The sequence below is a fragment of the Muntiacus reevesi genome, chromosome 5, assembly GCF_963930625.1.
Source record: "Muntiacus reevesi chromosome 5, mMunRee1.1, whole genome shotgun sequence".
In the NCBI taxonomy this organism is placed as follows: Eukaryota; Metazoa; Chordata; class Mammalia; order Artiodactyla; family Cervidae; genus Muntiacus; species Muntiacus reevesi.
The window spans coordinates 26,578,986-26,606,907 of record NC_089253.1 but is presented as its reverse complement, the minus strand read 5'-3'; the positions used below and the strand labels follow the sequence as shown (position 1 = coordinate 26,606,907).

At 37.5% G+C, this 27,922-nt stretch overlaps 1 pseudogene; it reads right to left on the bottom strand.

The window, feature by feature from the left end:
• Positions 1 to 11,233: 11,233 nt before the first annotated feature.
• On the bottom strand, positions 11,234 to 12,168 carry LOC136168911 (putative olfactory receptor 8G3; annotated as a pseudogene).
• Between the last annotated feature and the right edge of the window lie 15,754 nt (positions 12,169 to 27,922).

The window sequence follows — 27,922 nt, the reverse complement described above, 5'->3', positions numbered from 1 at the left end:
ATAAATTTGAATGCAAGCATAATTCCATTGCATGCAGCAGTTAAATGACGTGTATTCTTCTTAAGGGCACATAGAACCTTTAGAAGTTATTTGTATGCATTTTACAAAATTATTTGTATGTAGGTTCATTATTCAAGCTACAATACTATTTCAAATGTTTTCACTGGTCTTTAGCTGAAGAAAGTAATGACAGTAATATTATAGATTTCCTTCTAAAATATTGAGAAGGAAGCAACATCCGATAGTAATAATAACCTCGTAGGAAATGCAGAATAGATAATAAGTTTTTAAATCTTTTTAAAGAACAGGCATAGCAAACAGCAAACTTAATAGTGAGACATGACAAATGTCCTCTGGTACTGTGAGAGTGACAAAGATACTTACTGTCTCCATTTCTGTTCATTATTTTACTGAACATACTGACAAATTCAATAAGGCAATCAGAAGACCAAAGGAAGGATTGGAAAGGAAGAAATAAATCTCTCATGTATAGGTGATATGACTGAGTAGGTAGAAAAATCAAAGTGATAGAGATGTCCTAGAAATTAATAAACTAAATACAAATTAGACACTAAGTTGAATGTTTAGGAGTGGATTTTTATAAGAACATATATCATTTTAGAACATAAAATATCGGGTGTATGTCTAAAATAAATTAACTTTCTCTGTGTGCTGTGTGATCTGTATGTATGTGTATGTGTGACTAGAATTGTGACTAACAATTCAAATTGCTAATATTGAATTTCCATAATCATAAGAAAGATGGATTTCTATTTTTTCTCATTTGTAATGTTCTTGTTATAATTGTTTTTAAAATCTCCCTGGCCTCATAAGAGACTTACAAAATTTTTGCTCTCTTTATATTGATGGAGTATAAAAAGCACCTTAATTGTTTGGACATGTTCCCAGTGGCACAGTCTAGATCCATGGTGTCTTTTATAGTCAGGTTTTGAATAACAGGTTGACATTGTTGAATAAATATCAGTTTTTCAGATTTTTTTCAATCCTTTTTGTTTTCCTTAAATGAAATTTCAAGTCATTTACCATTTTGAAAATTGTCAGATGGTTTTTATTTCATTCTTTTTTACCTTCCATGGAACTAAAATGCCATGAAAGCTTATAACAATGCTGAGGTCTTCATTTTAATCGTTGAGGGAGTCAAGTTGAGTCTGTCACATCCATAGACTACTAGGTGGTCACCGCTGTCCACATACAGTCTTATCCACTTAATCTGGTACCTCATACAAATATGACCATATTCTAAGAGTGCTGTAAGATTAAGGAGCACTGTGCTACACTTAAATTACTTCTGTATTTCTGGGTTTTCTTATACATATTCTTTTTAAGGAGGAACATTAACTAAACGGAAGGCAGATTAAAAACTATTGAACTTGGAAAATACTTTAGGACTTCCCTGGTTCCTATCCCTGGGTTGGGAAGTTCCCCTGGAGGAGGGAAAGTCTACCCACTCCAGTATTCTGGCCTAGAGGATTCCATGGACTGTATAGTCTATGGGGTTTCAAGGAGTCAAACACGGCTAAGCTACTTTCACTGGCGGCTCAGACAGTAAAGAAACTGCTTGCAGTGTAGGAGACCTGGGTTCATTCCCTAGATTGTGAAGATCCGCTGGAGAAGAAAATGGCAACCCACTCCAGCAATCTTGCCTGGGAAATCCCACTGACAGAGGAGCCTGGTGGGCTACAGTCCATGGGGTCACAAAAGACTCAGATGCAACTAAGTGACTATGAAGGGGTATCTTTTTAAGGAGGAACATTGACAAAATGGAAGGTAAATAAAAACTATTGAACTTGGAAAATATTTGAAGGTAATGGGATAATTAGCAGGCATCATCATATATATCAAGGGAATCTAAAGAGAAGAAAGTATAATTTACATACAGTGTTGGAAAAATCTAAAATATATCCTTTGTGGAATAAATGGAAAATATTATTACAATTTGAATTCTTAGAAATGGAATCAGGCAATTATTCTTAATGACTGAATACACTCAACCATAATGCAGATGATGATCCACTGTCAGAGACAGTGGAGAAAAGATTTCCTCTACTGAATTTAAGATAACGTGTGAATATGTACTCTACTTCCTTCCAGACTCAGCTCACATTTGGTTCTGTTTATATTTAGAAACTTTACTTCCCACCTCAGAAAAATTTCATTTTATGAGATGGGTTACACTCTCTCAAACTATCTGTATTTTATTTGCTCATTTTTTTTTCACATGAAATAATAGTCTTACCAACCTCATTTAGCTCTGTTTTCTGGTAAATATATATATTATATATAAAACTTTTATTTATATATATATACTTATATTTATATTACATGACCACTTATATGTATATACATTACTTTTTCAATTTCATTTATAATTGATGTCATCATGGGAACCTCCAATTTCTTTTTACGTTTTTTTATTTTTTTCCTCCAATTCCTTTTAAGTGATTGGACCTTCTTATTGCATGCTCAGAAAACTGTCATTTCTGAGCAACAGTTTTAATATTTGAGCTGCACTGTAAGCCAGTGCGTGCATGCTAAGTCACCTCATTTGTGTCCAACTCTTTGCTTCTCTATAGACAGTAGCCCTCCAGGCTTTCTGTCCATGGGATTCTCCAGGCAAGAATACTGGAGTGTGTTCTTATGCTTTCCTCCAGGGGATCTTACCAACTCAGGGATGGAATCCATGTCTCTTTTGTCTCCTGCACTGGCAGGTGGGTTCTTTACCACTAGAGCCACCTGTAAGCCAGAGGATGGGCCAAATCAGACTAAACTGTCCTCTGCATTCAAGTAAATAGCACACATCTGGAACATCACAGCAAGTTAAAAAAAATATGAAAAATATTTTATGAGTAATAACATGAATGAATAAAGATATCATGAGAGATTTCCCTGAATTCTCAAGGTGATTATTTCCAGACTTAATAGTCTTGTAACATAAGTATGAAATCAACATGCTTACCTGTTTTCTTCCTGGAAAACTGAACACCAATTTTTATTTTCTTTGGTAACATGCTCTCAGAGGAAAATAACATTGATGTTTATGTTGGGAGTAATATGAACCCAGCATTCTGCTGTCTTTTGTGCTGGGAGGGCAGGCACAGTCCTGGTCTCAGAGCTATTTCTGAAGCTGGTCTGCATCACAGGTCAGCATCACCAATTCTAAATCTTCGGTGTGTGTTTCTACAGCATCAGTGAAACAAACATCCTCAGGACAGACCCCTGAGAAGTTATTACTGCTGTGCTGTGGAGACTTGGCCCGAGTTTAGTTCAGTTCAGTTCAGTCTCTCAGTTGTGTCCGACACTTTGCGACCCCATGAACTGCAGCACATGGCCTCTCTGTCCATCACCAACTCCAGGAATTTACCTAAACTCATGTCCATTGAGTCAGTGATGCCATCTAACCATCTCATTCTCTGTTGTCCCCTCCTCCTTCTGCCTTCATCTTTCCCAACATCAGGGTCTTTTCAAAGAGTCAGCTCTTCACATCAGGTGGCCAAAATACTGGAGTTTCAGCTTCAACATCAGTCCTTCCAATGAACACCCAGGGCTGATTTCCTTTAGGATGGATTAGTTGGATCTCCTTGCAGTCCAAGGGACTCTCAAGAGTCTTCTCCAATACCACAGTTTAAAAGCATCAATTCTTCGGCACTCAGCTTTCTTCACAGTCCAATTCTCACATCCATACATGACCACTGGAGAAACCATAGCTTTGACTAGATGGACCTTTGTTGACAAAGTAATGTCTCTGCTTTTTAATATGATGTCTAGATTGGTCATAACTTTCCTTCCAAAGAGTAAGCGTCTTTTAATATCATGGCTGCAATCACCATCTGCAGTGATGTTGGAGCCCAAAAAGATAAAGTCAGCCACTGTTTCCACTGTTTCCCCATCTATTTCCCATGAGGTGATGGGACCAGATGCCATGATCTTAGTTTTCTGAACACTGAGCCTCAAGCCAACTTTTTCACTTTCCTCTTTCATTTTCATCAAGAGGCTCTTTAGTTCTTCTTCATTTTCTGCCATAAGGGTGGTGTCATCTGCACATCTGAGGTTATCGATATTTCTCCTGGCAATCTTGATTACAGCTTGTGCTTCATCCAGCCCAGCTTTTCTCATGATGTACTCTGCATAGAAGTTAAATAAGCAGGCTGACAATATACAGCCTTGATGTACTCCTTTTCTTATTTGGAACCAGTCTGTTGTTCCATGTCCAGTTCTAACTGTTGCTTTCTGACCTGCATACAGATTTCTCATGAGGCAGGTTAGGTGGTCTGGTATTCCCATCTCTTTCAGAATTTTCCACAGTTTAATTGTGATCCACACAGTCAAAGACTTTGGCATAGTCAATAAAGCAGAAATAGATGTTTTTCTGGAACTCTCTTGCTTTTCCAATGATTGAATGTTGGCAACCTGATCTCTGGCTCCTCTGCCTTTTCTAAAACCAGCTTGAACATCTGGAAGTTCACAGTTCACGTATTCCTGAAGCCTGGCTTGGAGAATTTTGAGCATTACTTTACTAGTGTGTAAGATGAATGAAACTGTGTGGTAGTTTGAGCATTCTTTGGCATTACTTTTCTTTGGGATTGGAATGAAAACTGACCATTTCCAGTCCCATGGCCACTGCTGAATTCTCCAAATTTGCTGGCATATTGAGTGCAGAACTTTCACAGCAGCATTTTCTAGGATTTGAAATAGCTCAACTGGAATTCCATCACCTCCACTAGCTTTGTTCGTAGTAGTACTTCCTAAGGCCCACTTGACTCCACATTCAAGGATGTCTGGCTCTAGGTGAGTGATCACACCATCGTGATCATCATGGCATTCCCCTTCTGATGTCTATGTCAGAAGCTTTCCCAGTATCTTTTCTTACTTTAATAAAACTCTGCTGCACAAAAGCTTTTGAGTAATCAAGTCTTTTTCCTGGTCCTGAAGCTAAATTTTCATCTTTGAAGATCATAAATTAGACATTGTTCACCATAAGTTATCATTTCCATCCATTGCCCTCTACCCAACCTAGGTGTGGTATTATTGACATTCAAAACTGCATCACTTCATTGTTTACAACAAGCAAACAAACAAACAAAAAAACATTTAGCAGCTCCCGTCACAATAAATAAATAAATAAAATGGTGACATCTTATAGCGATCCACAAGAGATTCATGAACGGTCTGCTATCTACTTTTCTAGTCTGGTAGAATGGTCATATCATCTGAAATGTGACCTGTTTTTTCTGGATCTGCATAGGCTTTTCTTCTCTAGTGAGACCATTTCCTGTCACTTGGTCTATGTTTTATCTAGGAGCCTAAGCCCTAGTAGCTCAAGGATCTTTCCACCAGAACTCTTAGCATTTGTCCTCCACTAATTCATTTGTGTTTGTTGGGAAAAGGACTGGAGTAGGAATCATGCCTATGACAGGATTTGTGATTGTAGCCATCTCCCCTCTTTTACACGACTGGCTTCCCAGGTGGCTCTAGGGATAAAGCATCTCCCTGCCAATGCAGGAGATGGAGATGCAGGTTTAGGAAGATCTCCTGAAGTAGGAAATGACACCCCATCCCATTATTCTTGCCTGGAAAATTCCGTTGGCAGAAGAGCCTGGTGGGTTACAGTCCAAAGGGCTGCAAAAAAGAGTCAGACACAACTGGGCAACAGAGGCCATAGGACTGATGAAAATTAAGTCAAATGATAGATATGAGTGTTCTTTGAAAATGACCATCTGATATTTAATGGATGTTTAATAAAATACAAGGAGGTAAAGTTTTATTTATGGGCTTCACTGCTGGCTCAGCAGTAAAGTATCCACCTGTCAATGCAGAAGATATGCATCTTCCAATACATTGGGAAGATCCTCTGGAGAAGGAAATAGTAACCCACTCCAGTATTTCTGCCTGGGAAATTCCATGGACAGAGAAGCCTTGCAGGCTATAGTCCATGGGGTTGCAAAGAGTTGGGTAGAACTTAGTGGCTAAACACCAGCAAAGTTATATTATATATTTAATCCCATATTTGGATACTATAAGTAAACACTGCAACTTGTTTTACCGGGTGAATAGACAGCACACTATCTAAAATATATTGATATGGCAATAATGAAAAGGATGATTTGAATTAGGAAATGACAGAAGACAACTGAGTATTTAGAATAACATGAGAATTTATAACTACAAGATGTTAAAGACAAACAATCAAAAAGCAATAGTATGAGGGAAAAGAAGAGATGTTTTAAGGAGAACATAACATGAAAACAGCATTAACATACACTAAGACTGTATAAGGTCAGCTTGCTTATTTAACTTATATGCAGAGTACAACCTGTGAAATGCAAGGCTGGATGAAGCACAAGCAGGGACCAAGATTTCCAGGAGAAATATCAATAACCTCAGAAACTCAGATGACACCACCCTTATGGCAGAAAGTGAAGAGGAACTAAAGAGCTTCTTGATGAAAGTGAAAGAGAATCGTGAAAAAACTGGCTTAAAACTCAACATTCAAGAAACTGAGACCATGGCATCTGGTCCCATCACTTCTTGGCAAATAGATGGCGAAACAATGGAAATAGACAGACTTTATTTTCTTGGGCTACAAAATCACTGCATATGGTGACTGCCACCATGAAATTAAAAGACACTTGCTCCTTGGAAACAGTGTTTTTACCAACCTAGACAGCTTATTAAAAAGCAGAGACATTACCGCTGACAAAGGTCCATCTAGCCAAAGCTTTGGTTTATCCAGTAGTCATGTATGGATCTGAGAGTTGGATTATAAGGATGGGAAGGAGGTGGGAGGGGGGTTCAGAATGGGGAACACATGTACACCCATGGCTGATTCATGTCAGTGTATGGCAAAAACCACTACAATATTGTAAAGTAATTGGCCTCCAATTAGAAAGAAAGAAAGAAAGGAAAAGGAAGAAAGAAAGAAAGAAAGCTGGGCGCTGAAGAATTGATGTTTTTCAACTGTGGTGTTAGAGAAGACTCTTGAGAGTCCCTTGGACTGTAAGGAGGTCCAACCAGTCCATCCTAAAGGAAATCAGTCCTGAATATTCATTGGAAGGAATGATGCTGAAACTCTAATACTTGGGCCATCTGATGCAAACAACTGACTCGTTTGAAGAGACACTGATGCTGGGAAAGATTGAAGGCAGAAGATTGAAGAAGGGGACAACAGAGGATGAGATGGCCGGATGGCATCACCGACTCCATGGACATGAGTTTGAGTAAACTCTGGGAGTTGACAATGGACAGGAAGGCCTGGCGTATTGCAGTCCATGGGGTCACAAAGAGTCAGACACAACTGAATTACTGAACTGAACATGAAATGGCAACTGTATAAATTATGGGGCAAAAGAGCATTAACAACATGAAAGGGATATAACTCAGCAGGATTTTTGGCTTTCATGAACAGTTGTTTCATAAATATCTATAGCATTATTGGTATAAATAAAAGACAATGTTGTTTATGCTGCTTTTATAAATTTGTTCATATCAGTTATAATTTGAATCTCTTTAATGACTCTCTACTGTGAATCTCTGTGATTAATCTCCATTTTTTTCTTTCTTTTTTCTTTTTTTTTTTTTTTTGCTTTGACCAGTACAGTTTGAAAGATTTGATTATTTTCCTTATGTTAAAGGAAATAAAAGTGAAAATAGCATAGAAGATATCTACAGGAAACAAACACAGTCTTATAGGAAAGTGATGTTGCCTGATATATAAAAGGGAATTCTCAGGGAAGCATTGGATCTACTCACAATCTTCTTGTGCAAAAGTACACTTGTTCTGCTCTATAATTTATTATGTTTGGGACTGTGGCATATAAACAAATAAAAAAGCCTCCCATTTCTTCTTTTCAAAGGAAAATAATACTAGAATTTGTCCTGAAGGAATACAGTAAGTAAAGCTATACATTTTAACTACTGGGCATAGTGCTTTACATTTCATAAATCTTGAAAACATGCATTGCTGTGATTTTCACCATAATCATCATAAGCATTGTTGTTCTTTCTAGATATACTATTATTAAAAATAAAACTAAGCTACTTTAATATTCAAGATTTTGATTCAAGATTTGAATTCAAATTTGAATTCAAAAATTCAAGATTCAACTAAAGAAACAAAAGACCTATATACAGAAAACTATTAAACACTGGTGAGAGAAATCAAAGAGGACACAAATAGATGGAGAAATAGACCGTGTTCATGGATCAGAAGAATCAATATAGTGAAAATGAGTATACTACCCTAAGCAATCTATAAATTCAATCCAATCCCTATCAAGCTACCATGGGTATTTTTCAGAGAACTAGGACAAATAATTTCACAACTTGTATGGAAATACAAAAAACCTCAAATAGCCAAAGCAATCCTGAGAAAGAAGAATGGAACTGGAGGAATCAACCTGCCTGACTTCAGGCTCTACTACAAAGCCACAGTCATCAAGACAGTATGGTACTGGCACAAAGACAGAAATATAGATCAATGGAACAAAATAGAAAGCCCAGAGATAAACCCACGCACCTATGGACACCTTATCTTCGACAAAGGAGGCAAGAGTATACAACGGAGTAAAGACAACCTCTTTAACAAGTGGTGCTGGGAAAACTGGTCAACCACTTGTAAAAGAATGAAACTAGAACACTTTCTAATACCACACACAAAAATAAACTCAAAATGGATTAAAGATCTAAATGTAAGACCAGAAACTATAAAACTAGAGGAAAACATAGGCAAAACACTCTCTGACATAAACCACAGCAGGATCCTCTATGACCCACCTCCCAGAATATTGGAAATAAAAGCAAAAATAAACAAATAAGATCTAATTAATATTAAAAGCTTCTGCACAACAAAGGAAATGATAAGCAAGGTGAAAAGACAGTCTTCAGAATGGGAGAAAATAATAGCAAGCAAAGCAACAGACAAAGGACTAATCTCAAACATACACAAGCAACTCCTGTAGCTCAATTCCAGAAAAATAAAAGAACCAATCAAAAAGTGGGCCAAAGAACTAAACAGACATTTCTCCAAAGAAGACATGCAGATGGCTAATAAATACATGAAAAGATGCTCAACATCACTCATTATGAGAGAAATGCAAATCAAAACCTCAACGAGGTACCGTTACACGCCAGTCAGAATGGCTGCTATCCAGTAGTCTACAAGCAATAATTACTGGAGAGGGTGTGGAGAAAAGGGAACCCTCTTAAACTGTTGGTGGGAATGCAAACTAGTACAGGCGCTATGGAGAACAGTGTGGAGATTCCTTAAAGAATTGGAAATAGAACTGCCATATGACCCAGCAATCCCATTGCTGGGCATACACACCCAGGAAACCAGAACTGAAAGAGACACGTGTACCCCAATGTTCATCATAGCACTGTTTGTAATAGCCAGGACAAGGAAGCAACCTAGATGTCCATCAGTAGATGAATGGATAAGAAAGCTGTGGTACATATACACAAAGGAATATTACTCAGCCAATAAAAAGAATGCATTTGAATCAGTTCTAATGAGATGGATGAAACTGGAGCCTCTTATACAGAGTGAAGTAAGCCAGAAAGAAAAACACCAATACAGTATACTAACGCATATATATAGAATTTAGAAAGATGGTAATGATAACCCTGTATGCGAGACAGCAAAAGAAACACAGATGTATTGAACAGTCTTTTGGATTCTGTGGGAGAGGGCAAGGGCAGGATGATATGGGAGAATGGCATTGAAACATGGAAATTATCATATGTGAAACGAATCGCCAGTCCAGGTTCGATGCATGATACAGGATGTTCGGAGTTGGTGCACTGGGATGACCCAGAGGGATGGGATGGGGAGGTAGGTGGGAGGGGGGTTCAGGACGGGGAACACATGTACACCCATGGCGGATTCAAGTTAATGTATGGCAAAACCAATATAATATTGTTAAGTAAAGTAAATAAATAAATAAGAATTTTAATCAGAATTTAAACTTTGAAAAAAAATTATTCAAAATTATTTGAAAAAATAAACTACATTTGGCCGTTGAATAAGGCAGAGGTTGATCTTCATGTAACTTATAGTCAGCCCTCCATACCCAGAGTTCCTCCACATCCGTGGATTCAACCAACTGCAGATTATGTAGCACTCTAGTAATTACCACTGAAAAATACCCACATTTAAGTGGACCCATGCAGTTCAAACCCATGTTGTTCAAGGGTCAACTGTATTCAGTTTCTTACCACTTTATTAGAAAGTAAAGGTGTCTCTGAATATCTAAGGACATTGCTACATTTTATTTAGGCATGATTCAGATATAGTTTCATTACGAAATGAGTTAGTTTTAAAAGAATGTGGGGCGCGGTGGGGCGCGGTGTGGGGAGGGATGCAAACTTCTCAACATCATATAACCCTTTAAGACCCCTGGCTGCTCCCGGAATTACTACTCAAAATTGCAACATCATGATAGAATGAAATTAGTCTAGATATTTAAAGGGCAAATCCATGTTTTTCTCTGAAAACGTTAACCTGCTGCCTAAGCAAAACCCTCAAAGGAAACTCCTTTTCATTAGAAAGAGTGAGAGAACATGACAGTAAGACAAGATAGGAATAAAGAATTCCTCAGAATAAAGAAGGCATATGGTACCTAGAAAGTTAAAAAAAAAAAAAAAAAAAAAGACACCGTTAAGCTCTGTGAACCTGGAAACACAAACATTAAAATTGAGTTACAAAGTTCATACTTCCAAAGGAAAGTTTAAATAGTTCACAAAAAGGATTCTAATTTACTCTGATTTTTAAAGTATTTCTCCATTTAACCTACATGGGTAAATCTCCCAGCACTGGCAAGATGATAAGTAGCTACTCTTATTTTTAAGAATTATGGCCGCAGCAAGAATGTGGAGGAAATCAGCTTGTAGTCAGACCTCTGTACCTGGTGGTTTTCAATACAATTTGCTCTTCTTCTGAGTCTAAAAGTTTGAGCCTCTCCCTCACTAATGAAGTGTCAATTTGCTATAACTTGTGATTAAACTCTCTGAAATCTGCCAAAAAAAAAAATCTATTATTGTATTTCTCCTTATATAATCATTGTAATGTATGTTCAAAGAAATTGCCAGAAGAAGAATTTTGGAGGTGAATTATATAGAGAAGTATCAATAAATTTCCAAAAATTTGAACAATAAATCTAACACACTGCATATCTCAGCTAACCAAATGAGTTCTATGACATCATGCTATTGATTCTAATCATATATATTTTCCTCTTTCCAGAATTTTCTCCAGGACAAATCTGACATCCTTATTCCGCAGACTGTAAATTAGAGGATTTAGCATGGGAACAATGCAGGTATAAAACACAGAGGACACTTTTCCTTGATCCATGGAGCTTACAGATGATGGCTGCAGGTACATGAATGCTGCAGATCCAAAGAAAGCAAAAACAGCTGAGATGTGAGAGCTGCAGGTGCTGAAGGCTTTGGACCTGCCCTCAGGGGAGTGGATTTGGAGGATGCTGCGGAGAATGAAGATGTAGGATGTTAGGATGGTTAAGGCAGGAGTCAGGATGTTGAATGCACTCAAGACTAGAACCAATAATTCATTGATGAAGATGCTGGAACAGGATAGTTCCAAAAGTGGGAAGAGATCACAGAAATAATGGTTAATCACCTTGTTCTTGCAGAAAAGGAGTCTCAACATAAATCCTGTATGGATTGTGGATCCAATGATGGCCAAAATATAAACTCCCACTGTGAGGCAGAAGCAGATGTGATAAGACATGATGACATTGTAAAGCAAGGGATTGCAGATGGCAACATAGCGGTCATATGCCATTGCAGCCAACATGTGACACTCTGCAATAGCAAAAGTGCTGAAGAAGTAAAGCTAAGTCATGCATTCAGAGTAAGAAATGATGTTCTCCTTTGTCACAAAGTTGACCAGCATCTTGGGGGTAATGACAGTGGACTGACAGAAGTCAATAAAGGACAAATTGCTGAGGAAGTAGTACATGGGAGTGTGCAGGTGAGAACTGAGCCTAATCAGTGTGATCATGCCGAGGTTCCCCATCACTGTGACCACATAGATTCCTAGGAAGAGGAAGAAAAGGGGCAGCTGGAGTCGTGGCTGTTTTGTAAGCCAGCGAGGATGAACTCAGTCACTGAGGAGTGATTTCCAGCATCCATTATTATCTCCGTAATTCTAAGTATTAAAAAAAAAAAAAAGATGAGTGTATTTTTGTGTTCCTCTGTGTGTGTGTATGTATGTACAAGTGTGTGCACGAGGGAGAGTAATTCTGGAGAGATCATTACTTTATCCCTCATCAGAGAAGGTTCATAATGTGGGGTTCTCGTGAAAATCAATGATTCTGGTTGTACTAGAATAGAAAGTATAGACTTCAAGAAAATTATAATTAAGATATCAAATACTATTTTAAAAGAAGACACCAATTCTGGATTTTTAAAGTCAGTCAGAAAAATGTTACTACTCTTATTTCTGAGGAGTTTTTCTTTTCCTTTCGTATCCAATGTGTCTATATTAATATAATGCATTTCATATGGCCAGTATTTTCATTTCACTCAGAATGGTAGCCTCTCCCTTCTCCAGGGGATCTTCTCAACCCAGGGATCAAATCCAGGTCTCCTGCATTGCTGATGGATTCTTTATGAGCCGAACCACAAGGGAAGCCCTAGAATACTGAAATGTGTAGCCTATCCCTTCTCTAGGGGATCTTCCTGACCCAGGGATTGAACCAGGGTCTCTTGTATTGCAGGAAGACTATCAGCTGAGCTACCAGGGAAGCTCTATAATTTCAAAAGGACTGGGCAACTATCAGCTTCATTCCATCTGAGATCTGCTGCTTTAGTGGTCACCTTCTTCCAACCTGGACCATGACCCAGGAGTTTAGAAACACAACTGATTAGCAGGCATAGTATTTATATCTCAACAGCTTTTCCAACTCCCAGGAACCCTGCTCCTATTTCTAATTTGGATACTCCAAGGGAACATAATGTAACAGCATAAATTTAAGTCATATATTCCACCACTCTGACCCTGGGAGCAGTGCACTAAGAATGGTTTAGGCAACTTGAGCTTCATGGTTGAAGTACTGGCAGTCAGATAATTATTCATATTTCCAAAATATAATAATGACTTTTGAAGACAAACACTAAGGGTCATTTATGATGTTTTTTTTTTCAATAATCATGCATTTTGCATATGTTCTCCATGGAAATCAAAGACGGTGGGGATATAAATTAGTAGAACATATGAAAAACACAAGTAGAAATTTTGGTAAACATTAGTCAACATTAAATAGAGTATTTTTATAAAGACCAATGAGTTAGATTAACTAGCAACAGTTACATTAACTAGAGTATTTAAAAAAAAAAAACAATGTGTTTTTAGTTTAAATTTATGAAGAAATTTTGTATCAGTTCAGTCACTCAGTCATGTCTGACTCTTTGTAACCCCATGGACTGCAGCAGGCCAGGATTCCCTGCCCATCACCAACTCCTGGAGCTTACTCAAACTCATGTCCATCGAATTGGTTATGCCAAGATTAACAGGATCACAGAAAATGGAAACTCATGTTCTTACTTAATGCTCAAGCAATAGTTGGATTAGTGTGCTCAATTTGAGGTACACTATTTTATATGATAGGAAAAAACTTGACAGCTTCATAAAAATGATATAGAAATAGGCATTTTAGAATGACTGAAAGAGATGAAGACATTTTTTTTAGCAGAGAAAAACTGCACATGGCACATTACAGTCATCTCAATATTAAATGTATTGACTTATTTTAGAGGTATGTCTTTGTATGTCTTAAGAGTTTAAAGTAACATTAACTGCTTGAAACTGTAGGAAGAATTATTTGGTTTCACAACAAAGGTTTAAGATTCCAATCATCAGACAGACTATGATCTTATATTCAAAATGGGTCAAAGGCATCTTGAATGGTCAATTGCGTAGCAAATATTGTTTAAAGATACAAGCACCTGGTTGAATTCATTTAGGTTTAACATTTATTCCAGTTCCCAAATTTCATGATTTCATAATTCTTATTGGTTATTATACTAAGTTACACAGCAGTGAATTGAAAATTTAATTCAACATTATACTTGCTGTCTGACCTGGAGATAATCCCTTCTTTCCTTCAACTCTCTGAAAAACAAAAACTTAAATGTCTGCCTTGTTTGAAAACTAAATTAAGTGTTGCTTACTTGTTGCTTTTTTGCCATGGATGCCAATGGATGTTGACAATTTGATCTCTGGTTCCTCTGCCTTTTCTAAAACCAGCTTGAACATCTGGAAGTTCACGGTTCACGTTCTGTTGAAGCCTGGCTTGGAGAACTTGTAGCATTACTTTGCTAGCATGAGATGAGTGTAATTGTGTGGTAGTTTGAGCATTCTTTGGCATTGCCTTTCTTTGGGATTGGATTGAAAACTGACCATTTCCAGTCCAGTGGCCAGTGCTGAGTTTCCAAATTTGCCGGCATATTGAGTGCAGCACTTTCACAGCATCATCTTTTAGGATTTGAAATAGTTCAACTGGAATTCCATCACCTTCACTAGCTTTCCTTGTAGTGAGGCTTCCTAAGGCCCACTTGACTTCGCATTCCAGGATGTCTGGCTCTAGGTGAGTGATCACACCATCGTGATTATCTGGGTCATGAAGATCTTGTTTGTGCAGTTCTTCTGTGTATTCTTGCCACCCCTTCTTAATATCTTCTGCTTCTGTTAGGTCCATACCATTTCTGTCCTTTATTGAGCCCATATTTGCACGAAATGTTCCCTTGGCATCTCTAATTTTCTTGAGGAAATCTCTAGTCTTTCCCATTATATCATTCTCCTCTATTTCTTTCCATTAATTGCTGAGGAAGACTTTCTTATCTCTCCTTGCTATTCTTTGGAACTCTGCATTCAAATGGATATGTCTTTCCTTTTCTCCTTTGCCTTTTGCTCCTCTTCTTTTCTCAGCTATTTGTAAGGCCTTCTCAGATGAGTATTTTGCCTTTTTTAATTTCTTTTTCTTGGGAATGAACTTGATCACTGCCTCCTGTACAATGTCGCAAACCTCTGTCCATAGTTCTTCAGACACTCTGTCTATCAGATCTAACCCCTTGAATCTATTTGCCACTCCACTGTATAACCATAAGGGATTTGATATCCATAATGGATATGTATAACCATTCATACCTGAATGGTCTAGTGATTTTCTCTACTTTCTTTAATTTAACTCAAAATTTGACTATAAGAAGTTCAAAATCTGAGCCACAGTCAGCTCTGGGTCTTGTTTTTTTCTGATTGTGCAGTACTCCTCTATCTTTGGCTGCAAAGGATATAATCAACCTGATTTCGGCATTAACCATCTGGTGATGTCCACATGTACAGCCTTCTCTTGTGTTGTTGGAAGAGGGTGATTGCTATGACCAATTCATTCTCTTGGAAAGACTCTACAAGCTTTTGCCCTGCTTCATTCTGTACTCCAAGGCCAAATTTGCCTGCTTTATTGATTATGTCAGAGCCTTTGACTGCACGGATCACAACAAACTGTGAAAAATTCTTAAAGAGATGGGAATACCAGACTACCTCACCTGCCTCCTGAGAAACCTGTACACAGGTCAAGAAGCAAAGTTAGAACTAGACATGGAACAACAGACTGGTTCCAAATTGGGAAAGGAGTATGTCAAGTATGTATATTTTCACCCTGCTTACTTAACTTATATGCAGATTATATCATGAGAAATACTGGAGTGGATGAAGCAAAAACTGGAATCAAGATTGCCAGGAGAAATATTAATAATCTCAGATATGTAGATGACACCACCCTTATGGCAGAAAGTGAAGAAGAATTAAAGAGCCTCTTGATGGAAATGAAACAGGAGAGTGAAAAAGTTGGCTTAAAACTCAACATTCAGAAAACTAAGATCACGGTATCTGGTTCCATCACTTCATGGCAAACAGATGGGGTAACAGTGGAAACAGTGACAGACCTTATCTTTTTGGTGTCCAAAATCACTGCAGATGGTGACTGTAGCCATGAAATTAAAAGACACTTGCTCCTTGGAAGAAAATTTATGACCAACCTAGATAAGCATATTAAAAAGCAGAGACATTCCTTTGCTGACAAAGGTCTATCTAGTCAAAGCTATGGTTTTTCCAGTAGTCATGAATGGATGTGAGAGTTGGACTATAAAGAAAGCTGAGCGCTGAAGAACTGATTTTTTTGAACTGTGGTGTTGGAGAAGTCTGTTGAGAGTCCCTTGGACTACAAAGAAATCCAACAAGTCCATCCTAAAGGAAATCAGTCCTGAATATTCATTGGAAGGACTGATGCTGAAGCTGAAACTCCAATACTTTGGCCACCTGATGAGAACTGACTCATTTGAAAAGATCCTGATGCTGGGAAAGATTGAGGGCAGGAGGAGAAGGGGACGACAGAGGATGAGATGGTTAGATGGCATCACTGACTCAATGGACTTGAGTTTGAATAAACTCCGGGAGCTGATGATGGACAGGGAGCCCTGGCGTGCTGCAGTCCATGGGGTCGCAAAGAGTTGGACATGACTGAGTGATTGAACTGAAGTGAACTTGTTGTTTAGCACAGTTCCTGGTTTTTGGTAAGAACTAAACAATGGCTTTTCTCCCCCCTGCGTTTAAAAAACTTGTTTATGTTTAAATGCAGGATACTTGCTTTACAATATTGTGTTGGTTTCTTTCATACATCAACATTAATCATCCATAGGTATACATGTGTCCCCTCCCTCTTAAACCTCCTTCCCACCTTCCACTCTAAACCTCCTCTTGAAGTAGTCACAGAGCACCAGATTTGAGCTCCCTGTATCATAATAGCAAGTTCCTACTAGCTATCTATTTTCCATATAGCAACAGGCATGTTTCCATGCAACTCTATTAATTTGTCATACCCTCCCCTTATCTCACTGTGTCCACAAGTCTGTTCTATACATCTGCATCTCCCTGCTGCCCTGCAAATAGTTTCATCAGTGCCATCTTTCTAAATTCCATATATTTGCATTAATATACAACATTTGTCTTTCTTTTTCTGACTTACTTCACTGTGTATAATAGGCTCCAGGTTCATTCACCTCATATGAACTGACACAAATGTATTCTTCTTATGGCTTAGTAATATTCTGTTATATAGAGGTACCACAGCTTCTTTATCCATTCATCCATTGGTGGACATCTGGGTTGCTTCCATGTCCTTGCTATTGTAAATCAGTTCAGTTCAGCTCCGTTGTCAGTTGAGTCTGACTATTATTGACCCCATGTACTGCATCATGCCAGGCCTCCCTGTCCATCGCCAACTTCTGGAGTTTACTCAAACTCATGTCCATTGAGTTGGTGATGCTTTCCAGCCTCTCATCCTCTGTCTGCCTTCAGCCATCTCATCCTCTGTCTGCCTTCTCCTCCTGCCTTCAATTTTCCCCAGCATCAGGGTCTTTTCCAAGGAGTCAGTTCTTTGCATCAGGTGGCTAAAGTATTGGAGTTTCAGTTTCAACATCAGTACTTCCAATGAATTTTCAGGATTGATTTCCTTTAGGATGGACTGGTTGGATTTCCTTTCAGTCCAAAGGATTCTCAAGAGTCTTTTCCAACACTGTATTTCAAAAGTATCAGTTCTTCGGTGCTCAGCTTTCTTTATAGTCCAACTCTCACATCCATACATGACTACTGGAAAAACCATAGCTTTGACTAGACAGACCTTTGTCAGCAAAGTAATGTCTCTGCTTTTCAATATGCTGTCTAGGTTGGTCACAACTTTTCTTCCAAGGAGCAAGTGTCTTTTAATTTCATGGTTGCAGTTACCATCTGCAAGTGATTTTGAAACCCAAGAAAATAAACTCTGCATCTGTTTCCACTGCTTTCCCATCTATTTGCCATGAAGTGATGGAACTGGATGCCATGATCTTAGTTTTCTAAATGTTGAGTTTTAAGTCACCTTTTTCACTCTCTTGTTTAACTTTCTTCAAGAGGCTCTTTAGTTCTTCACTTTCTGCCATAAGGGTGGTTTCATCTGCATGTCTGAGTTTATTGATATTTCTCCCGGCCATCTTGATTCCAGCTTTTGCTTCATCAAGTCCAGTGTTTCGCATGATATACTTTGCATATAAGTTAAGTGAGCAGGGTGAAAATAAATAGAAAATAGAAAATACACAATGAATAGGTGTAAATAGTGCTACAATGAATATTTGTGTATGCATTGAATGTAAATATTAGACTGATGACTGACAGAGATAGATAAATAAATATGTGCATCTCTGACTGCCATGGGAGGGAACCAGAGATAACTTAACTACTAAATTTTAATAGCTAAGTGTTAGGACTCAGACACACTCCTCAAGCTCTCCAAAATGTCAGTTCCTTTCATTTTTCTGTTTTATCTTACTGAAACAATATTCTCATTTTTCTATGCTTTGTCTTTTTTTTTTTTTTTTTTTTTTTTATTTTTTTAAATATTATTTTATTAGTTGGAGGCCAATCACTTTACAACATTTCAGTGGGTTTTATCATACATTGACATGAATCAGCCATATAGTTACACGTATTCCCCATCCCGATCCCCCCTCCCACCTCCCTCCCCACCCGACTCCTCAGGGTCCTCCCAGTGCACCAGGCAAGAGCACCTGATTCATGCATCCCACCAGGGCTGGTGGTCCGTTTCACCATAGATAGTATACATGCTGTTCTTTCAAAACATCCCACCCTCACGTTCTCCCCCAGAGTTCAAAAGTCTGTTCTGTACTTCTGTGTCTCTTTTTCTGTTTAGCATATAGGGTTATCGCCACCATCTATCTAAATTCCGTATATATGTGTTAGTATACTGTAATGTTCTTTATCTTTCTGGCTTACTTCACTCTGTATAATGGGCTCCAGTTTCATCCATCTCATTAGAACTGATTCAAATGAATTCTTTTTAACGGCTGAGTAATATTCCATAGTGTATATGTACCACAGCTTCCTTATCCATTCATCTGCTGATGGGCATCTGGGTTGCTTCCATGTCCTGGCTATTATAAACAGTGCTGCGATGAACATTGGGGTGCACGTGTCTCTTTCAGATCTGGATTCCTCAGTGTGTATGCCTAGAAGTGGTATTGCTGGGTCATATGGCAGTTCTATTTCCAGTTTTTTAAGAAATCTCCACACTGTTTTCCATAGTGGCTGTACTAGTTTGCATTCCCACCAACAGTGTAAGAGGGTTCCCTTTTCTCCACACCCTCTCCAGCATTTATTGCTTGTAGACTTTTGGATAGCAGCCATCCTGACTGGCGTGTAATGGTACCTCATTGTGGTTTTGATTTGCATTTCTCTGATGATGAGTGATGTTGAGCATCTTTTCATGTGTTTGTTAGCCATCTGTATGTCTTCTTTGGAGAAATGTCTGTTTAGTTCTTTGGCCCATTTTTTGATTGGGTCGTTTATTTTTCTGGAATTGAGCTTCAGGAGTTGCTTGTATATTTTTGAGATTAATCCTTTGTCTGTTTCCTCATTTGTTATTATTTTCTCCCAATCTGAGGGCTGTCTTTTCACCTTACTTATAGTTTCCTTTGTTGTGCAAAGAATAAAATACTTAGGAGTATATCTACCTAAAGAAACAAAAGACCTATACATAGAAAACTATAAAACACTGATGAAAGAAATCAAAGAGGACACAAACAGATGGAGAAACATACCGTGTTCATGGATTGGAAGAATCAATATTGTCAAAATGGCTATTCTACCCAAAGCAATCTATAGATTCAATGCAATCCCTATCAAGCTACCAACGGTATTTTTCACAGAACTAGAACAAATAATTTCACAATTTGTATGGAAATACAAAAAACCTCGAATAGCCAAAGTAATCTTGAGAAAGAAGAAAGGAACTGGAGGAATCAACCTGCCTGACTTCAGACTCTACTACAAAGCCACAGTCATCAAGACAGTATGGTACTGGCACAAAGACAGAAATATAGATCAATGGAACAGAATAGAAAGCCCAGAGATAAATCCACGAACCTATGGACACCTCATCTTTGACAAAGGAGGCAAGGATATACAATGGAAAAAAGACAATCTCTTTAACAAGTGGTGCTGGGAAAACTGGTCAACCACTTGTAAAAGAATGAAACTAGAACACTTTCTAACACCATACACAAAAATAAACTCAAAATGGATTAAAGATCTAAATGTAAGACCAGAAACTATAAAACTCCTAGAGGAGAACATAGGCAAAACACTCTCCGACATAAATCACAGCAAGATCTTCTATGACCCACCTCCCAGAATATTGGAAATAAAAGCAAAAATAAACAAATGGGACCTAATGAAAATTAAAAATATGCTTTGTCTTTTACTTAGTCAACATTCTCATTAATTAATTATAGCATCATTTAATTTTTTCCTTTCTTTAGCACACTTTCTTGCTGTTCTTTTGTACACAATTAGAAACAGTAAAACAGAGATTTGGAAATTTTTAATTAAATGCTAACTTCCTAAATATAGATATTTTCCATGGTCCCCAAATAAATTTAAGTGATTTTCTTTGTAATTTGAAGATGTATATCACCTAATAACAAAAATATTTTACTTTTATGTTTCAAGAAGTATCACATTTTGTTATTTTTATTTGAAATAATTAGATTTTCACCTATAATTCATCATATTTCTTTAACTTTCCCCTCATCCTGTCCCCCTTATCCTTTGAAATCTATTTCACAGTTAAGGCCCCTTAGTTAAGGGCTTTAATAGTATAACAGTCACAGAAATCTTACTCTGTGCCCAGGAATGTCTTTCTTATGTATTATGTGTATTATGTGTATTAAGCACACACTTAATAGTATATACTTATTATGAGTTTATTTTTTAACTGGCTTTTCTTTTGTACTAAACTGTACACTCAACACAGTGTTTGGCACAGTTTTGGACTTACAACAAGCACTAATAAGCTTGTGTTTTTAATACAAATATTGAAAGAAAGTTAGAGATAAGTTACAGTCTAAACACAAGTGAAAGAAATACTTACCCTGCCTGAGTTGAAGTGAGTAAACAAGGAAGTCTTTGCATCATTTTATCAGCAGGAACAAGTAGATAATGAGGAAATCTCTGTTCATGAAGAAGTGTGAATATTAGAGTGATGACGGGTAGAGATAGATAAATAACTATGAGCATCTCTAAACGCTGTGGGAGGGAGCCAAATTAAAGGACTCTAAATTTTGATAGTTAGAAGTTGTGATTCAGACAGACACAGCCCAGTTGCTCTCTAAGATGTCAGTACCTTGTATTTTTCTCCCCCATTTTTCTGAAGGAAAAAATTATTCTAATGATTCTGGTGGATAGTTCCGAGTACTAACCTTGCACGACTCCTTGTTGTTGAGTCCCAGGGTCTAATAGTCTCTACTATTAGAATCACTGGTCCTGATCTCTGAGTATGTCGGCAGCCTTCTGTAAAGGTTGGTTCTTATGAATGATGGTTTTGTATTCTCTGGTACTGATGCTAAGAGTCTGATGAATAAATAATGATAATGATCTCCCACTAGAATCTTATCCCACAAGTATCAACTCTTTAGAAACAATTAGAATTTCTCTTTTCCCCATTGGCTCACGAGTGTTTAATAGGTATGGTACCTTGCTTTTGTCAGATTATGTGTTGTAAACAAGGATGCAATAGATTTTGTTTGAGTTCCAGGGACTTCCCTGTCTAGCTAACTTAAAATTCAAATCTTTAGGAAATTCTAAAGACATATACTAAAGGGATTTTCTAAAGAAATTGCACTAAATAGAAAATAGAAGGAAAAACCTTTGGGTGTTAGATTTAGAGCTTTTCATTTTCATTGATCTCTGTTAACTCTATTTAGATGTTAAGATGTATTCATAAGACTTGACACATAGTAATATTAAAAATATTTAATGTGTGGGCTGCATCAGCTGGATATTGACACTCCATGAAAAGTTTTTAAAAAGACTAACCATGAAACTGATGACTTTATTTTCCTCTACTGTTAAATGGGAAATGGTGAGGAAAACTATAGAGATGTATCTGTTATACAAATTATTTTGGTTCTATATAAATATTAAATTATTTTATCTGTTTGGAAATAGCATTTTGAGTGCTGGAACTTGGTTAAGGACAAAAATGGGAAGAATATAAACTGGCCTTTAGAAATCATTATACATTAATAAATTGCAAAATAATGGCTTCTCTTTTTTTTTTAACTATATTTTTTCTTTTTTACATTTCAGTGGGTTTTGTCATACATTGATATGAATCAGCCATGGATTTACACGTATTCCCCATCCGGATCCCCCCTCCCACCTCCCTCTCCACCCGATTCCTCTGGGTCTTCCCAGTGCACCAGGCCCGAACACGTCTTATGCATCCCACCTGGGCTGGTGATCTGTTTCACCATAGATAATATACAAGCTGTTCTTTCGAAACATCCCAGCCTCACCTTCTCCCACAGAGTTCAAAAGTCTGTTCTGTACTTCTGTGTCTCTTTTTCTGTTTTGCATATAGGGTTATCGTTACCATCTTTCTAAATTCCATATATATGCGTTAGTATGCTGTAATGTTCTTTACCTTTCTGGCTTACTTCACTCTGTATAATGGGCTTCAGTTTCATCCATCTCATTAGAACTGATTCAAATGAATTTTTTTAATGGCTGAGTAATATTCCATAGTGTATATGTACCACAGCTTCCTTATCCATTTGTCTGCTGATGGGCATCTAGGTTGCTTCCATGTCCTGGCAATTATCAACAGTGCTGCGATGAACATTGGGGTGCACGTGTCTCTTTCAGCTCTGGTTTCCTCAGTGTGTATGCCCAGAAGTGGTATTGCTGGGTCATATGGCAGTTCTATTTCCAGTTTTTTAAGGAATCTCCACACTGTTCTCCATAGCGGCTGTACTAGTTTGCATTCCCACCAACAGTGTAAGAGGGTTCCCTTTTCTCCACACCCTCTCCAGCATTTATTGCTTGTAGACTTTTGGATAGCAGCCATCCTGACTGGCATGTAATGGTACCTCATTGTGGTTTTGCTTTGCATTTCTCTGATAATGAGTGATGTTGAGCATCTTCTCATGTGTTTGTTAGTCATCTGTGTGTCTTCTTTGGAGAAATGTCTGTTTAGTTCTTTGGCCCATTTTTTGATTGGGTCATTTATTTTTCTGGACTTGAGCTTCAGAAGTTGCTTGTATATTTTTGAGATTAATCCTTTGTCTGTTTCTTCATTTGCTATTATTTTCTCCCAATCTGAGGGCTATCTTTTCACCTTGCTTATAGCTTCCTTTGTAGTGCAGAAGCTTTTAAGTTTCATTAGGTCCCATTTGTTTATTTTTGCTTTTATTTCCAATATTCTGGGAGGTGGGTCATAGAGGATCTTGCTGTGATTTATGTTGGAGAGTGTTTTGCCTATGTTCTCCTCTAGGAGTTTTATAGTTTCTGGTCTTACATTTAGATCTTTAATCCATTTTGAGTTTATTTTTGTGTATGGTGTTAGAAAGTGTTCTAGTTTCATTCTTTTACAAGTGATTGACCAGTTTTCCCAACACCACTTGTTAAAGAGGTTGTCTTTTTTCCATTGTATATCCTTGCCTCCTTTGTCAAGGATAAGGTGTCCATAGGTTCGTGGATTTAACTCTGGGCTTTCTATTCTGTTCCATTTGTCTATATTTCTGTCTTTGTGCCAGTACCATACTGTCTTGATGACTGTGGCTTTGTAGTAGAGTCTGAAGTCAGGCAGGTTGATTCCTCCAATTCCATTCTTCTTTCTCAAGATTGCTTTGGCTATTCGAGATTTTTTGTATTTCCATACAAATTGTGAAATTAAAAATAATGGCTTCTTAGAGACTCATAGAAGCTATTGCTTCAATAAAATTGAAAAAGAAATATCAGCTTTCAAATAAAAGTAATGACTTCTTAGAAAAATAATGGTGTTCAGATAAAAATAATAGCATCTTAGAGATTCACAGAAGCCATTGTTTCAATTCTGTCAGTGTATATGTACTAACAGGAGAGAAAAAATATGTATATGTATATGTGTCTCATATATCTGTATATATGAGACAAAGAAACATAAAATTTGAGCTATACACTGGCTGATGGGACCCAATTGTACTGCTATAGCTTCTTTCCTAGAATTATTGAGCTTCATCTTGAGAGTTTCACTGTCATCCATCTTTTATTTAGGATTTCAAGCTAGACACTTGCATTCATCTTCAAGCTTTCCTGTATCTTCAACTCACTTCACTCAGACAGGTCTGAAAAACCTCCACTCTCACTGACATGCAATATCTTGCCTAAAATAACAACGTGGATGCCGACTGGTGATCTTAAATTCGGGTTTATCCTCTTTTCATCCATCTTGTATACAACTTAATTGTGGTATTGCTAATGCAGAAAACTGGATCACTTCCTTGCTTAAAAGAACATTTAGCAGCTCCCTTCACTAAAATAAGAGTGATGCTTACAGTGATCCACACATGATTCATGAACCATCTTCTGTCCACTTTTCTATCCTCGTGACTTGATTATATCGCCTAAAACATGACCTGATTTTCCTGTATACTCTAATAAGACCATTTTTTCATCACTTAGCCTATATTTTATTTAGGCACTCAAACCCCAGTAATTCAAGGGTCTATCTACCAGGACTCTGTATGTTTGTCCTCTGTTATCCCACTTGTGTCTTTTGGACAAAGTGCTGAGCTGGGAATCATCCCTAAGACAAGACTTGAAGTTGTAGCCATTTTCCACTCTTCTCCTGGACCAATGAAAACTAAGTCAAACAATAAATGAGAGGGTTCTTTGAAAAGGAATGTCTGACATCAATGAATAAATGGATAATGGAATAAAAGGATAGTAAAGTTATATATATTTGTACTATATATGGGTACTATAGATAGACACTACAACTTCTTATATCAGATGAATAAGATAGCACACTGTCCAAAGAACATGATCTTAATGAGTAAGATGGTTTATTTGGGAAAAGACAGAAGACAATTGAGTATCTAAAATATCATGTGAATTCATAGTTACAAGACAAATGTCCAGAAGCAGAAAAGCCGTAATTTAAGTAGGGGAGAAGAGATGTTTCAAAGACAAAGTCAACATGAATTGAAAATTATTTGTATATTATGGATCAAAAGAGCATTAATCACATCACAGTGATAGAATTTAGCATATCAGCAGTTGTTCTGTAAGTAGTTATAGCTTTACTGCTAAGAAGATAAGTCAAGGTTATTGAGACTGCTTTTGTAAAAATCTTTTTCTATCAAATATAGTAATTTAAGTCTCTAATTGGGACTTCCCTGGTGGCTCAGGTGGTAAGGCATCTGCCTGAAATGCCGGAGACCCAGGTTCAATCCCTGGGTCGGGAAGATACCCTGGAGAAGGAAATGACAACCCACTCTAGTACTCTTGCCTGGAAAACCTCATAGACGGAGGATCCTGGTAGGCTCCAGTTCATGGGGTGGCAAAGAGTTGGACACGACTGAGCAACTTCATTTTCACTTTTTCAAATCTCTAATATGAGACTACAGTAAGTCTCCTTTTTATTGCTTTGATTAGGTAAGTTAGAAATATTTTGATTATTTTTATGATTATTTTTTTAAATTAATTTTTATGTGAAAGAGGAGAGTGAAAAAGTTGGCTTAAAACTCAGCATTCATAAAACTAAGATCATGGCATCTGGTCCCATCACTTCATGGCAAATAGATGGGGAAACAATGACTGACTATTTTTTGGGCTCTAAAATCACTGCAGATGGTGACTGCAGCCATGAAATTAAAAGACACTTGCTCCTTGGAAGGAAAGTTATGACCAACCTAGACAGCATATTAAAAAGCAGAGATATTACTTTGCTGACAAGGGTCCATCTAGTCAAGGCTATGGTTTTTTCCAGTACTCATGTATGGATGTGAGAGTTGGACCATAAGGAAAGCTGAGCACTGAAGAATTGATACTTTTGAATTGTGGTGTTTGAGAAGACTCTTGAGAGTCCCTTGGACTGCAAGGAGATCCAACCAGTCCATCCTAAAGGAGATCAGTCCTGGCTGTTCATTGGAAGGACTGATGCTGAAGCTGAAACTCCAATACTTTGGCCACCTGATGCAAAGAGCTGACTCATTTGAAAAGACCCTGCTGCTGGGAAAGATTGAGGGCAGGAGCAGAAGGGGACAGCAAAGGATGAGATGGTTGGATGGCATCACCTACTCAATGGACATGGATTTGGGTAGACTCCGGGAGTTGGTATTGGACAGGTAGGCCTGGTGTGCTGTGGTTCATGGGGTCGCAAAGAGTCAGACACAACTGAGCGACTGAACTGAACTGAATCTCAACATAATAAAGGCCATATGTAATAAGCCTACAGCAAACATTTTTCTCAATGGTGAAAAACTGAAAGCATTTGCCCTAAGATCAGGAGCAAGACAAGTGTGTCCACTTTCCGCACTATTATTCAACACAGTTCTGGAACTCCTAGCTATAGCAATCAGAGAGAAGGGGGGTAAAAAAAAGAAATAAAGAAATCCAGATCAGAAAAGAAGTAAAGCTCTACTGTTTGCAGATGACATGATACTGTACATAGAAAGCCCTGAAGATAGTATCAGAGAACTACTAGAGCTAATCAGTGAATTTAGCAAAGTTGCAGGATACAAAGTCAATATATAGAAATTACTTGTATTTCTAAATATTAATGATTAGAAATCAGAAAGAGAAATTAAGGAATCAAACACATTCACTATTTCAACAAAAAATATTAAACTATCTAGGAATAAACTTAGCTAAGAAGACAAAAGAACTGTACACAGAAAATTATAAGGCAATGATAAAATAAATCAAAGACGACATAAACAGATGGAGAGACATTCCATGTACCTGGGTAGGAATAATCAATATTGTGAAAATGACTCTACTACCAAAGGCAATCTACACATTCAATGTGATGCCTGTCAAATAATCAATGGCATTTGAAATCTTGAGAAAGATTAATGGAGCTGGAGGAATCTACCTCCCCAATTTCAGATTATACTACAAAGCTACAGTCATCAAGACAGGATGGTACTGGCACAAAAATAGAAGTATCCCAATGGAACAAGATAGGAAAACCAGCAATAAACCCATGCACCTGTGGGTAACTTATTTTAGACAAAGGAGGCAAGAGTATACAGTGGGGGCAAAGACAGCCTCTTCAATAAATGGTGCTGGGAAAACTGGACAGCTACATGTAAAAGAATGAAATTAGAACACTTCCTAACAACATACAGGGAGATAAACTAAAAATGGATTAAAGACCTAAATGTAAGATCAGAAACTATAAAATTCTTAGAGAAAAACATAGGCAGAACACTTGATGACATAAATCAAAGCAAGATCCTCTATGACCCACCTCCTAGAATAATGGAAACAAAAACAAAAGTAACCAAATGGGACCTGATTAAACTTAAAAGTCTTTGCACAGCAAAGGAAACTATAAGCAAGGTGAAAAGGCAACCCTCACAATGGGAGAAAATAATAGTAAATGGAATGACTGACAAAGGATTAATTTCCAAAATATACAAGCAGCTCATACAACTCGATACCAGGAAAACAAAAAACCCAATCAAAAAGTGGGAAAATGCCCTAAACAGACATTTCTCCAAAGAAGACATATGGATGGCTAACAAACACATGAAAAGATCCTCAACATTGCTCATTATTAGAGAAATGCAAATCAAAACTACAGCGAGATATCACACCAGTCAGAATGGCCATCATCAAAAAGTCTATAAACAATAAATGCTGGAAAGGGTGTGGAGAAAAGGGAAGGCTCTTGCACTGTGGGTAGGAATGTAAATTGATACAGCCAATATGAAAGACGGTATGGACATTCCTTAAAAAACTAGGAATAAAACCACCATATGATCCAGCAATCCCACTCTTAGATAT